Here is a 13,334-nt window from a genome sequence, read left to right on the forward strand (position 1 = left end):
GAATAGAAACTATGGAGAGAGAGGAGCAGATCCACAGCAGATTTTAAAAAGGAAGTCGATAAATATTTGAAATGAAAATTTGAAAAGGAATACGGGGACAAGATTGGGCAGTAGGACATGGGTAATTGGCTGAAAGGCTTCCATCTGTGCTGTAAAATTCTATTTAGCATAGACTTTGGTGCCTTTTATCCCCTCATCGGTAACTCCATTGGAGAGATTGTTAGCAACATCTTGTCACATGCTGAAATTGTTTCACCTCACAGTAGGTGCTGGAGAGTTAATGCATTTAGTGTGTGTCTGTGTGCGCGTGCCGCTCTGTGTCACTGTATGTGTTAGTTTGCACGTGCTCCTTCCCTGAAGTAGAATGCTGGAGGGCCAGTAATCCGCAGGAAGCTTTGTTCCATGTAATCACTAGCAACGATCTTAAAAAAAATTTCCCAGTTCAGGAATGTTGACATTTCTGCATTCCCTTGTGTTTAGGGCAACAACAGCTGACATCATTGTACATGTTGTGGATTTTCACACTGTATGCGCATGTTTACAGAAACGCAGTGTCAGAAATATTTGGCTGTCAGCTACACATTGTAGGGACTGATATTTAAACTCTACTAAGGGCTTATTACCTGCCCCCCCTTTCCCCCCCCAGAGCAAGACTACACCACCTTCTGGCAGGGCAGGGATCCTGAAGAACCAAGACAGCATGGAGTGGGCTTCGCCATCAGAAACTCCTTGCTCAGCATGATAGAGCCTCCCTCAAATGGCTCGGAACGCATACTGTCCATCCGACTGCTCACCACCTCTGGTCCAGTACACCTACTCAGCATCTATGCTCCAACACTCTGCTCCCCACCTGAAGCTAAAGATCAGTTCCACGAGGAACTCCATAACATCATTAGCAGCATCCCCAACACCGAACACCTATTCCTGCTGGGGGACTTTAATGCCAGGGTTGGGGCCGACCATGACTCATGGCCCTCCTGCCTTGGGCGCTATGGCGTTGGAAGGATGAATGAGAACGGGCAGAGACTGCTTGAGTTGTGTACCTATCATAACCTCTGCATCACCAACTCGTTCTTTCACACTAAACCCTGTCATCAGGTTTCATGGAGGCACCCAAGATCGCGTCGTTGGCACCAGCTAGACCTCATTGTCACAAGGCGAGCTGCCTTAAACAGTGTTCAAATCACACGCAGCTTCCACAGTGCGGACTGCGACACCGACCACTCCCTGGTGTGCAGCAAGGTTAGACTCAGACCAAAGAAGTTGCATCATTCCAAGCAGAAGGGCCAACCGCGCATCAACACGAGCAGAATTTCTCACCCACAGCTGTTACGAAAATTTCTAAATTCACTTGTAACAGCCCTTCAAAACACTCCCACAGGGGATGCTGAGACCAAGTGGGCCCACAACAGAGATGCCATCTATGAGTCAGCTTTGACCACCTACGGCAAAAGTGCGAAGAGAAATGCAGACTGGTTTCAATCTCATAATGAAGAGCTGGAACCTGTCATAGCCGCTAAGCGCATTGCACTGTTGAACTACAAGAAAGCCCCCAGCGATTTAACATCCGCAGCACTTAAAGCAGCCAGAGGCACTGCACAAAGAACAGCCAGGCGCTGCACAAACGACGACTGGCAACACCTATGCAGTCATATTCAGCTGGCCTCAGACACCGGAAACATCAGAGGAATGTATGATGGCATTAAGAGTGCTCTTGGGCCAACCATCAAGGAGATCGCCCCCCTCAAATCTAAATCAGGGGACATAATCACTGAGCAACGCAAACAAATGGACCGTTGGGTTGAGCACTACCTAGAACTGTACTCCAGGGAGAATGTTGTCACTGAGACTGCCCTCAACGCAGCCCAGCCTCTACCAGTCATGGATGAGCTAGACATACAGTGGCGTAGTGGTTAGCACTGCAGCCTCACAGCTCCAGCGACCCGGGTTCAATTCTGGGTACTGTCTGTGTGGAGTTTGCAAGTTCTCCCTGTGTCTGCGTGGGTTTTCTCCGGGTGCTCCGGTTTCCTCCCACAAGCCAAAAGACTTGCAGGTTGATAGGTATTTTGGCCATTATAAATTGTCCCTAGTATAGGTAGGGAAATATAGGGACAGGTGGGGATGTGGTCGGAATATGGGATTAGTTTAGGATTAGTATATATGGGTGGTTGATGGTCGGCACAGACTCGGTGGGCCGAAGGGCCTGTTTCAGTGCTGTAAACTCTGAAAGAAAAACTAAATACAGCCAACCAAATCGGAACTCAGTGATGCCATTGATTCTCTAGCCAGTGGAAAAGCCCCTGGGAAGGACAGCATTACCCTATGCTCAGCATAGTGGGGAAAGTCTTTGCCCGAGTCACTCTAAACAGGCTCCAGAAGCTGGCCGAGCGCGTCTACCCTGAGGCACAGTGTGGCTTTCGTGCAGAGAGATCGACCGTTGACATGCTGTTCTCCCTTCGTCAGATACAGGAGAAATGCCGTGAACAACAGATGCCCCTCTACATTGCTTTCATTGATCTCACCAAAGCCTTTGACCTCGTCAACAGACGTGGTCTCTTCAGACTACTAGAAAAGATTGGATGCCCACCAAAGCTACTAAGTATCATCACCTCATTCCATGACAATATGAAAGGCACAATTCAACATGGTGGCTCCTCATCAGAGCCCTTTCCTATCCTGAGTGGCGTGAAACAGCACCTACACCTGTTCTCACACCTACACTTTTTGGGATTTTCTTCTCCCTGCTGCTTTCACATGCGTTCAAGTCCTCTGAAGAAGGAATTTTCCTCCACACAAGATCAGGGGGCAGGTTGTTCAACCTTGCCCGTCTAAGAGCGAAGTCCAAAGTACGGATAGTCCTCATCAGGGAACTCCTCTTTGCTGACGATGCTGCTTTAACATCTCACGCTGAAGAGTGCCTGCAGAGTCTCATCGACAGGTTTGCGGCTGCCTGCAATGAATTTGGCCTAACCATCAGCCTCAAGAAAACAAACATCATGGGGCAGGACGTCAGAAATGCTCCATCCATCAATATTGGCGACCACGCTCTGGAAGTGGTTCAAGAGTTCACCTACCTAGGCTCAACTATCACCAGTAACCTGTCTCTAGATGCAGAAATCAACAAGCGCATGGGAAAGGCTTCCACTGTTATGTCCAGACTGGCCAAGAGAGTGTGGGAAAATGGCGCACTGACATGGAACACAAAAGTCCGAGTGTATCAGGCCTGTGTCCTTAGTACCTTGCTCTATGGCAGCGAGGCCTGGACAACGTATGTCAGCCAAGAGCGACGTCTCAATTCATTCCATCTTTGCCTCCGGAGAATACTTGGCATCAGGTGGCAGGACCGTATCTCCAACACAGAAGTCCTCGAGGCGGCCAACATCCCCAGCTTATACACACTACTGAGTCAGCGGCGCTTGAGATGGCTTGGCCATGTGAGCCGCATGGAAGATGGCAGGATCCCCAAAGACACATTGTACAGCGAGCTCGCCACTGGTATCAGACCCACCGGCAGTCCACGTCTCCGCTTTAAAGACGTCTGCAAACGCAACATGAAATCCTGTGACATTGATCACAAGTCGTGGGAGTCACTTGCCAGCGTTCTTCAGAGCTGGCGGGCAGCCATAAAGGCTTGGCTAAAGTTTGGCGAATCGAAGAGACTTAGTAGTTGGCAGGAAAAAAGACAGAGGCGCAAGGGGAGAGCCAACTGTGTAACTGCCCCGACAAACAAATTTCTCTGCAGCACCTGTGGAAGAGCCTGTCACTCTAAAATTGGCCTTTATAGCCACTCCAGGCGCTGCTTCACACACCACTGACCACCTCCAGGCGCTTACCCATTGTCTCTCGAGACAAGGAGGCCAAAGAAAAAAGAAGTACTAAGGGTGCGTACAGCTGAGAACTGGACTGATTCAGTGACAGTTCACAGAAGTATAGAGTATGTTTGGAGAGTTCAGGTTGCAGAGCGTCCAGGTTCCAGGGGGCCAGAAGATATTTTCAAGATATTTGCATTTACATTAACATTTACTGCATTAATATGCAAAATAAAACTAACTTGTTGGACATTGCTGGATTTGTAGTGACTGTTGTGCAGATCATTGCATCAGCCATCTGGTGCACTACAAGATTCCATGAGGAGCAATGACCACTTATTCTGTATTTGATGGTGATTGAAGAAAGCGTGCTGACCAGGGAAAATCCTCGCTCTGCAGGCAGTGTCATGGCATCTTCTCAATGTCCACCTGAAACACCAGGCAGTGCAAATGGGGCCTTGATAGAACACCAGAATGAATATCAGCTTGTGTCTATCAATCAACATGTCACTAATCTCTGTCTCCAGTTACTGCATCTCATCAGTGTCTCTAATCCCAGTCCAGTCACTGTATCTGGTCCATGTCTCTAATCCCAATCCATATTCCAAATTTGACCCATGTCCCTAATCTCAGTTTCCAGTTAGTGTACCTAACTCATGACAAAAATCTCTGTCTCCTTGCCCTAGTCCTGAACTTGTATCTTTCTCTAGTTTCTCTCCTATCTCCCCTCATGCCCTTTCGGCACTCATCTTGTCCATGAGAACCACCTCCTTCTCCCTTGACCTTATTCACACTATTTTCTTTCGTTCTTGGGATTATGACAGGCTTAGACAACTACTTTCTCAATATGTCCTGGAAAGATGTGAAGATAGTGCAGAAAAGATTCCTGACAGTGGTTCCAGGGATGAGGAACTTAAGTTACGATGCGAAGGAGGCCATTTGGCCCATCAAGTCCATGCCAACTCTCCACAGAGCTTTGCAGTGAGTCCCACACCCTGCAGCTTTGCAAGTCTATTTCTCTCAGGTGGCCATCCAGCTTCCTCTTGAAGTCATTGATCATCTCTGCTTCCATCACCCTTGTAGCAGTGAGTTCTAGGTCATTACCACCCGCTGTGTAAAAATGTGCTTCCTCATATTCCTCCTGCATATTTTGCCCCAACCTTGCAATCTGTGTCCCCTGGTCCATGTACCATAAGTTAATGGGAACAGTTTTTCCTTGTCTAACTTATCTAAGTCTGCCATAATCATCTAAAGAGAAAAAGCCAAGCTTTTCCAACCTAACCTACCTAAAATCCTCCATCCCTGGAGCCATTCTGATAAATCATCTCTGCACCCTCTCAAGGACCCTCACATCCTTCATGAAGTGTGGTGACCAGAACTGTACACAATACTCCAATTGGGGCCAAACCAGAGCTTTATAAAGGTTCAGCATAACTTCCTTGCTTTAGTACTTAATACCTCTATTTATGAAGCCCAAGATCCCATATGCTTGACTCGCCACTCTCTTAATATTTCCTATCACCTTCACATGCATATGTACATGCACCCACAGGTCCCCCTGTTTCTGCACACTCTTTAGAACTGTGCCATTAAGTATATATTGCCTCACCCTATTCCTTTTGCCAAAATGCATAACCTTACTCTTGTCAGCATTCAATTCCATCTGCCACCTTTCTGCCCGTTGTACCAGCCTATCTGTGTCCTGTTGCAGGTGTTTCATATCATCCTCTCTGTTTGCCACACCTCTAAGTTTGGTATCATGGGCAAATTTTGAAATGTTACTCTATTCTGTTATGACCAGGTGAGAAAGGTGTCCAGGGGTCCCTTTCAGCCTTCACCTGGTCTTACCGTAACAGGATTTAATTTTAAACACCATGTTTTGAGCTCTCCCTTGGTGAATCGTTATTCACCGCTTTCCAGTTATAAGGTAAAAAAATGAGAGCACAAACAGGCTTTCTTAGATTTAAAGAAGAAAGGCAAAATTTATTAAAACTTAAACTGAAACTCTATTTCGGTTGATGCCTACGAATACACGACTCGCCCACACTAACATGCATATGCAATACACACATGCAAACAGAGACAGAAGAGGTTTGAGGCAATATCTGAAGACTTTCTTGTTACTGTGCTTCGAGCTCACTGTAGAGTCCTTGCTTGTAGGTAATTCTTGCTTTTTGTTGGGACCCAGTATTTTTCTTAAACCTGGTTTACTGTAGGCGACTTTTCCCTCTTGGGGTTTATGTGTCTTTAATGGATTCCAAAGCTGGTGAGAAAGGATGAGAGCAGACAGGAGAGAGATGTTCTCAATCCAGCAGCCAGGAGTTTTCTTAGTTCAAATTCTCCGTGGCCAATTTGAAACACTCAGTTCAAAACGCTGCAGCAGCCAGTTAGTCATGTGACAAAACTGGTCGGACCACGTCTTCTGTGTATTCTCCCATCTTAACAGTTAACCTGGAATGCGAGCTCCTCCACCTTCAACATCTGGTAATCAGTAGTCCATTGTGGATTAAATTGGAGCAGGGAGTAGCCCCTTTGTCCTTTCCTAGTACTGTCTGTTAATATGCAAAGATGTCTCTCCAGCCACGGATCCATTGTGGGTTTTTTTTAACCAGTTCTTTTTTCACTCCAGTCACAGTTTAAAATTAATGTTCATATGGCAAAATTAATGTGCCTCATTCTTGGCAGGTGGGGGCCTGCATGACAATTTCAAGATCCAAGTCATTTGTATACATCAACAAAAGCAGCGGTCACAGCACAGACCCCTGGGGAACACCAGTGTCTCCCATCCTCCAGTCTGAAAAGCAACCATTTACTACGACTCGCTGTTTCCTGTCCTTAAGCCAATTTTTTATCCAATTGGACACTGACCTCCTCGTCCATGAGCATCAGTTTTGTTAACTGGCCTTTCACGGGGTACCGTATCAAATGCTTTCATGAAATCCATATAAACAACATCCAGCGCATTCCCTTCATCGATCTTCTCTGTTACTTCAACAAATTCAATTAGATTGCCTTTTATAAATGCATGCTGGCTATCCTTCATTAACTCAAACCTCTCTAAATGTCTCTCGATATTTTCCCTGATTATTGTTTCTAAAACCTGACCCACCAGTGATGTTAAACTAACTGGCCTGTAGTTGCTAGGACTGTCCTTACACTCTGTCTTGAGTAAGGGTGTCATATTTGCCATTTTCCAATCCTCTGGCACCTCCCCCCGTATCCAGGGAAGATTATAAGATTATTGCAAGCCCTTCCACTATCTCCATCCCCACTTCCTGTCGCAACCTGGGATGCAAGTCGTCCGGACCAGGTGACTTATCAACCCTAAGCATAGCCAGTCTTTTACTACCTTCCCCATCTCAATTTTTATCCTATCCATTTCCTCTATTCTCTCCGCTTCTACTGATATTTTGTCAGCCTCCATTTCCTTAGTGAACACTGATACAAAGCATCATTGAGTATATTAGCCTTGCCCTGCGCCGCTAGGCATATATTACCCTCTTTGTCCGTAATAGGACCCACTCCACCTCTTACTACTCTCTTACTATTTACTTGCCGGTAGAATATCTCTGGGTTTCCTTTTATGTTGATTGCCATTCTATTCTCATATTCTCTATTTGCCCGTCTTATTTTTCTCTTCACCTCCCCTCTCAATTTATTGTATATGGCCTGGTTCTCACTTGATGAGTTCATCTGACGTGCATCATTACTATCCTTTTTTTGTTTCTTCTTCATCTCTATCTCCCTCATCAACCAAGGAGCCCTGTTCTTGGTTCCCCTACCTTTCACCCTTGTACCTGAAGCATCTCTTCTTTAAAGATAATCTATTGTTCTGATACAGCTCTTCCTGCCAGTCTTTGGTTCCATTCTACCCTGGCTAGACCCCTTCTATAGAACATAGAACATTACAGCGCAGTACAGGCCCTTCAGCCCTCGATGTTGCGCCGACCTGTGAAACCATCTGACCTACACTATTACATTTTCATCCATATGTCTATCCAATGACCACTTAAATGCCCTTAAAGTTGGCGAGTCTACTACTGTTGCAGGCAGGGCGTTCCACGCCCCTACTACTCTCTGTGTAAAGAAACTACCTCTGACATCTGTCCTATATCTATCACCCCTCAACTTAAAGCTATGTCCCCTCGTGTTTGCCATCACCATCCGAGGAAAAAGGCTCTCACTATCCACCCTGTCCAACCCTCTGATTATCTTATATGTCTCTATTAAGTCACCTCTCCTCCTACTTCTCTCCAACGAAAACAACCTCAAGTCCCTCAGCTTTTCCTCGTAAGACCTTCCCTCCATACCAGGCAACATCCTAGTAAATCTCCTCTGCACCTTTTCCAAAGCTTCCACATCCTTCCTATAATGCGGTGACCAGAACTGCACGCAATACTCCAGGTGCGGCCGCACCAGAGTTCTGTACAGCTGCAGCATGACCTCGTGGCTCCTAAACTCGATCCTCCTACTAATAAAAGCTAACACACCATATGCCTTCTTAACAGCTCTATTAACCTGGGTAGCAACTTTCAGGGATTTATGTACCTGGACACCAAGATCTCTCTGCTCATCTACACTACCAAGAATCTTCCCATTAGCCCAGTATTCTGCAATCCTGTTACTCCTTCTGAAGTGAATCACCTCACACTTTTCCGCATTAAACTCCATTTGCCATCTCTCAGCCCAGCTCTGCAGCCTATCTATGTCCCTCTGTAACCTACAACATCCTTCGGCACTATCCACAACTCCACCGACCTTCGTGTCATCCGCAAATTTACTAACCCACCCTTCTACACCCTCATCCAGGTCATTTATAAAAATGACAAACAGCAGTGGCCCCAAAACAGATCCTTGCGGTACACCACTAGTAACTAAACTCCAGGATGAACATTTGCCATCAACCACCACCCTCTGTCTTCTTTCAGCTAGCCAATTTCTGATCCAAAGCACTAATTCACCTTCAATCCCATACTTCTGTATTTTCTGCAATAGCGTACCGTGGGGAACTTTATCAAGCGCCTTACTGAAATCCATATAGACCACATCCACGGCTTTACCCTCATCCACCTGTTTGGTCACCTTGTCAAAAAACTCAATGAGGTTTGTGAGGCACGACCTACCCTTCACAAAACCGTGCTGACTATCTCTAATGAACTTATTCTTTTCAAGATGATTATAAATCCTGTCTCTTATAACCTTTTCCAATATTTTACCCACAACCGAAGTAAGGCTCACAGGTCTATAATTACCAGGGCTGTCTCTACTCCCCTTCTTGAACAAGGGGACAACATTTGCTATCCTCCAGTCTTCCGGCACTATTCCTGTCGACAATGACGACATAAAAATCAAGGACAAAGGCTCTGCAATCTCCTCCCTGACTTCCCAGAGAATCCTAGGATAAATCCCATCTGGCCCAGGGGACTTATCTATTTTCACACTTTCCAAAATTGCTAACACCTCCTCCTTGTGAACCTCAATCCCATCTAGCCTAGTAGTCTGTATCTCAGTATTCTCCTCGACAACATTTTCTTTCTCCACTGTAAATACTGACGAAAAATATTCATTTAACACTTCCCCTATCTCCTCCGATTCCACACACAACTTCCCACTACTATCTTTGATTGGCCCTAACCTATCTCTAGTCATTTTTTTATTCCTGATATACCTATAGAAAGCCTTAGGGTTTTCTTTGATCCTATCCGCCAATGACTTCTCGTGTCCTCTCCTTGCTCTTCTTATCTCTTCCTTTAGATCCTTCCTGGCTGGCTTGTAACTCTCAAGCGCCCTAACTGAGCCTTCACGTCTCATCCTAACATAAGCCGCCTTCTTCCTCTTGACAAGCTCTTCAACTTCTTTAGTAAACCACGGCTCCCTCGCTCGACAACTTCCCTGCCTGACAGGTACATACTTATCAAGGACACGCAGTAGCTGCTCCTTGAATAAGCTCCACATTTCGATTGTGCCCATCCCCTGCAGTTCCCTTCCCCATCCTACGCATCCTAAATCTTGCCTAATCGCATCATAATTTCCTTTCCCCCAGCTATAATTCTTGCCCTGCTGTATATGCCTGTCCCTGCCCATCGCTAAGGTAAACCTAACCGAATTGTGATCACTATCACCAAAGTGCTCACCAACTTCTAAATCTAACACCTGGCCGGGTTCATTACCCAGTACCAAATCCAATGTGGCATCGCCCCTGGTTGGCCTGTCTACATACTGTGTCAGAAAACCCTCCTGCACACACTGGACAAAAACAGACCCATCTAAAGTACTCGAACTATAGTATTTCCAGTCAATATTTGGAAAGTTAAAGTCCCCCATAACCACTACCCTGTTACTCTCGCTCCTGTCAAGAATCATCTTTGCTATCCTTTCCTCTACATCTCTGGAACTATTTGGAGGTCTATAGAAAACTCCCAACAGGGTGACCTCTCCTCTCCTGTTTCTAACCTCGGCCCAGACTACCTCAGTAGACGAGTCCTCAAACGTCCTTTCTGCCGCTGTAATACTTTCCTTGATTAACAATGCCACACCCCCCCCCCCTCTATTACCATCTTCTCTGTTCTTAGTGAAACATCTAAATCCCGGAACCCGCAACATCCATTCCTGTCCCTGCTCTACCCATGTCTCTGAAATGGCCACAACATCGAGATCCCAGGTACCAACCCATGCTGCAAGCTCACTCACTTTATTCCGGATGCTCCTGGCGTTGAAGTAGACACATTTTAAACCAAGCTCTTGCTTGCCAGTGCCCTCTTGCGTCCTTGTAACCTTATCCCTGACCTCACTACTCTCAACATCCTGCACACTGGAACTACAATTTAGGTTCCCATCCCCCTGCTGAATTAGTTTAAACCCCCCTGAAGAGCACTAGCAAATCTCCCCCCCCCCCTCCCCCCCACCCAGGATATTGGTATCCCTCTGGTTCAGGTGAAGACCATCCTGTTTGTAGAGGTCCCACCTACCCCAGAAAGAGCCCCAATTATCCAGGAAACCAAAACCCTCCCTCCTACACCATCCCTGGAGCCACGTGTTCAACTCCTCTCTCTCCCTATTCCTCACTTCGCTAGCACGTGGCACGGGCAACAACCCAGAGATAACAACTCTGTTTGTTCTCGCTCTAAGCTTCCACCCTAGCTCCCTGAATTTCTGCCTTAAATCCCCATCTGTCTTCCTACCGATGTCGTTGGTGCCTATGTGTACCACGACTTGGGGCTGCTCCCCCTCCCCCTTGAGGATCCCAAAAACACGATCCGAGACATCACGTACCCTGGCACCTGGGAGGCAACACACCAACCGTGAGTCTCTCTCGTTCCCACAAAACCTCCTATCTGTTCCCCTAACTATGGAGTCCCCAATGACTAATGCTCTGCTCCTCTTATCCCTTCCCTTCTGAGCAACAGGGACAGACTCTGCGCCAGAGACCTGTATCCCATTGCCTACCCCTGGTAAGTCGTCTCCCCCAACAGTATCCAAAACGGTATACCTGTTGTTGAGGGAAACGGCCACAGGGGATCCCTGCACTGCCTGCTGGTTCCCTCTCCTTCCCCTGACGGTAACCCATCTACCTTCTTCTTTTACCTGAGGTGTGACTGCCTCCCGATAACTCCTCTCAATAATCCCCTCTGCCTCCCGAATGATCCGAAGTTCCTCCAGCTCCAGTTCCCTAACGCGGTCCTCGAGGAGCTGGAGCTGGGTGCACTTCCCGCAGATGCAGTCAGCAGGGACACCCTTGGCGACCCTTACCTCCCACATTCTGCAGGAGGAACATTCAACTGCCTTAACCTCCATTCCCACTATTCTAAATTCCCAAGTTTTTAACCAATCACACGATAAAACAAGAAGAGAAATGGAAAAAGCCTTACCTTACCTACACACAACCGCGTCCTTTTTTTTGGTAAGAGGAGGAGGAGGGCGGGTGGGAGACACTACAAGATTCAGAAACAGCCCAAATATATAGGTTTCTACTTACCCAGCAGTCCCTGCTCCACCGAAACTCCCGATGAAATTGACTTCCCAGCTGTTCACTCCTCGCTCGCAATGCCTGTGCCCCTGGAAAAGAGCAATGTAGTTGACTCTGAACTGTCCTTTGAAACGACCTGACAAGCTGTCAGCTGTCACCATCACCTTTCTCGAAAGCAATTAGCATCCACATTAGCCTGAGGCAAAGGTTTGGTACTACTGGAGGATCAAGTAGAGCCAGCACAACCCTCAACAGGCCGGAGTTAAAATTAGCCCTCTTTCCATCTCGACATTTACCTTATTTTGTCCTTGCTTTTCTGCATTACTAGTCTAAACCTTATGATACAATGATCACTCTTACCCAAGTGCTCCCGCACAGACACTTGGTCCACTTGGCTCACCTCATACTGCTATTTGAGCTTGTAGCTCACCAACCTTATTTACCACACTTTTGTGTGCTCACACTCATGCATTGTAATCCTGTCTTTGTATTCCTTGTAGTCCTTCTCAGTCCATTCCTATCTAATACGGAACTACTCCCTTCTCGAGTACTGTCTAATGCTGTCAATCTGACCCCAGCTAAAAGTTTGCTATCTGTCTCTTCCAATTCTCTGTGCACCTTAGTATTCCTCTCTTGTATTATCTCCTGGCTCTCACACCCCTGCCAAGTTCGTTTAAATCCTTCCCAATAGCACTAGTAAATTGCCCCACAAGGAAATTTTTCCCAGCTCTGCACATGTGCAACCCGCCCAGCCTGTACAGGTCCCAGTTTCTCCAGAACTGGTCCCAATGCCCCAGGACTCTAAAGCCCTTCCTTCTGCACCATCTTTCCAGCTGCACATCCATCTGCATTATTCTCCTATTTCTAAGCCTGTATTTATAAAGTCCAGGTTCCCATATGCTTTATTAACTGCTTTCTCAATCTGCCCTGCCACTTTCAACAATTTGTGCACATATACACCTAGGTCCCTCTGCTCCTGCTCTTCCTTCAGAATTGTACCCTTTATTTTAAATTGCCTCTCCTCGTTCTTCCCACCAAAATGTATCACTTCATACTTTTGTGCATTAAATTTCATCTGCCGTGTGTGGCTCTATTCCACCTGTCTATGTCCTCTTGAAGTCTATCACTATCCTCCTCACAGTTCACAATAATTTGAAGTTTTGTGTCATCTGCAGATTTAGAATTTGTGCCCTGTACACCCAAGTCTAGGCCATTGATATAGATCAAGAAAAGCAGTAGTCCTAGTACCGACCCCTGGGGAACCCCACTGTATACTTGCTTCCAGTCCCAAAAAAAGTTCACTGCTACTTTCTGTTTCCTGTCATTCAGCCAACTTTGTATCCATGCTGTCACTGTCCCTTTTCTTCCATGGGCTTTGACTTTGCTGACAAGCCTGTTTTGTGTCACTTTATCAATTCCCTTTTGGAAGTTCATGTGCACCACATCAACCTCATTACCCTCATCAACCTTCTCTGTTAACTCATCAAAAAGCTCTGTGATCATCATGCTTTTAAAATCTATTCTGCAGTGTATAAATATATCTGAGGGGATTGTAACTG

At 46.5% G+C, this 13,334-nt stretch overlaps 1 protein-coding gene across 4 annotated transcripts in view; it reads left to right on the plus strand.

Moving 5' to 3' along the window:
• The window catches only part of LOC137347822 (exonuclease mut-7 homolog), a 556,743-nt gene that overhangs the window by 85,905 nt on the left and 457,504 nt on the right, over positions 1-13,334 (plus strand). The gene's annotated exons all lie outside the window — the stretch shown is intronic.

Source organism: Heterodontus francisci, chromosome 32 (genome assembly GCF_036365525.1).
Source record: "Heterodontus francisci isolate sHetFra1 chromosome 32, sHetFra1.hap1, whole genome shotgun sequence".
In the NCBI taxonomy this organism is placed as follows: Eukaryota; Metazoa; Chordata; class Chondrichthyes; order Heterodontiformes; family Heterodontidae; genus Heterodontus; species Heterodontus francisci.